At 43.5% G+C, this 2084-nt stretch overlaps 1 non-coding gene across 1 annotated transcript; it reads left to right on the top strand.

Moving 5' to 3' along the window:
* Nucleotides 1–266: 266 nt before the first annotated feature.
* On the top strand, nucleotides 267–370 carry LOC115286155. Its single transcript, XR_003905906.1, has one exon. It is a non-coding gene; the product is annotated as a U6 spliceosomal RNA (small nuclear RNA).
* The last annotated feature ends 1714 nt before the right edge of the window (nucleotides 371–2084 follow it).

Genomic DNA, 2084 nt, shown 5'->3' with positions numbered 1-2084 from the left:
AAGCAGGACTTTCTATCCCCTCCCCTTTCCCTCTGATTAAGCTCTTGACCATAGGTTAGCTGGAGGCTCAGTGTTCACAACAAAACTATCCAAATTTCTATTTCATGTCTTAGTATCTTCCAGACAACAAATGTGTCCCAAACCACGTGACTGGTGCTTCTTTGTGATGAATTTCAATGTTTAGTCTTTAGTGTCAGAAATCTGCCTGTGCATGAATCTGTGTTTGATTTACAAAAGAAAGAGAGAGAGAGAGAGAAGAAAGTCTTGTGCTCACTTCAGCAGAACATATACTAAAACTGGAAGGGTGCAGATGTTAGCATGACCCCTGAACCAGGATGAAACACAAATTCGTGAAGGGTTCCATATTCATCCAGGTGATCAGTGCCTTTAGGGGCACCCCTTCACTCTTCCTCAAAAAGCTATTCTCAGGAAAGACCTGATAAACTCATCCACTCTCAAAAAAAAAAAAGTCTATAATCCAAAACCATAAACTGAAATAAAGGATGCAACACCAAGCCAAGCCAAAGCCCACATCTATCATGGAGACAGGGGGCAATGATTAACCAACTTGACATGTTACATTGAGGATAAGCACAACAATCCCAGATAATGAAACAACATAGTGTGCAGAGACCTTGAGGTCCATTCCTTTTCTCTTTTGTTCAGTCAACCTATAAATCGCCTCTTCTGTCTTAGGCACTGTTCTAGGTTCTGGGCTGCAGTGGTGGTAAACACATTAGCAAGGTCAGTGCTTTCGGAAGCTTAAAGAAGTCAGTGCTTTCTGGAAGCTAATTGGGGAGTTGGGGGCAATACACGAATGAATGCACAAGAAAATACCGGTGGCAAGAGCTGAGATGAAACCCAACAGGCTGATGAGATTTGCTCCCCCATCAAAAGCCGGTGAAATGGAGCCCAACACTGAGCAAGGAGCTTGCTTGGGATTCTCTCTCTCTCTCTCTCTCTCTCTCTCTCCCTCTCTCTCAAAATGAATAAATATACTTAAAAGGATGGGGAGAGTTATAGGCCTCAATTTACAAGGTTTTTGGGAAGTTTTAGGAAGATAACTAATGTAGCATATAGAGCCCAGCACATAACAGTGAACAGGCCTTAGATAGCATTATTATGACACCGCCAAGAAATTTAGCTCTTAATAAAGTAACATTGACACTAAAACAAAACTTTCATGAAAGCAGAAACTGTTTGGCTCATCGTTTTTAGAACTTTAGAACTCTCCTTTGCCAATGGCTGTGAAGTAGTGACAGGGAATCTATTTCTAATTACAATATTTCCTGTATATCATTTTCTTAAGAAAAAAAATTACCTCAGGGGCAGCTGGGTGACTCAGTCTGTTAAGCATCAGACTCTTGGTTTTGGCTCAGGTCATGCTCTCACAGTTCATGAGATCCAGCCGCACATCAGGCTCTGCACGGACAGTGTGGGGCCTACATGGGATCCTCTCTCTCTCCCTCTCTGTCCCTCTGCCCTCTCTCTCTCTCTCTTTCACTTTCTCTCTCTCAAAATAAACAAGTAAACTTAAAAAAAATGACCTCAAACTCATTTATAAGTAGTTAAGAAAATTTAAGAAATATTAATTTGGGGGCATCTGGGTGGCTCAGTTAAGCATCTGACTTTGGTTCGGGTCATGATCTTATGGTTTGTGGGCTCGAGCCCCATGCCGGGCTTTGTGCTGACAGCTCTGAGCCTGGAGCCTGCTTCCGATTCTGTGTCTCCCTCTCTCTGGAATATTACTCCTACAGACCCATATTTGTTTGCCGACATACAGTCATTTATGTAAGACCCTTCCTCAGAAAGGAAGAGAATGAGGGAATGTGGGCTCAGTTAACCACCAACCTCGGTATCTTTCGTCTTTAACAGTGCAGTTAATAACTGCTGTGGGAGCAAGTTTGTGGTGGGGGGAGCAGTTCTCTTTGCAGCATCATCAAAACCCACATTAAAATGATCCATTCTACCAGGTCGCTAGGCCTTGAACCTGCCCACCTCCCTGAACGCACAGTGCCTTGCCGCACACTGCATTCCTCAAGGACTGCCAACGGACTGCAGATTGCCTTTCTCCCCTGTTAGCA

This window comes from Suricata suricatta, chromosome 2, assembly GCF_006229205.1.
Source record: "Suricata suricatta isolate VVHF042 chromosome 2, meerkat_22Aug2017_6uvM2_HiC, whole genome shotgun sequence".
Classification (NCBI taxonomy): domain Eukaryota; kingdom Metazoa; phylum Chordata; class Mammalia; order Carnivora; family Herpestidae; genus Suricata; species Suricata suricatta.
This window is presented reverse-complemented; position numbering and strand designations above follow the sequence as displayed.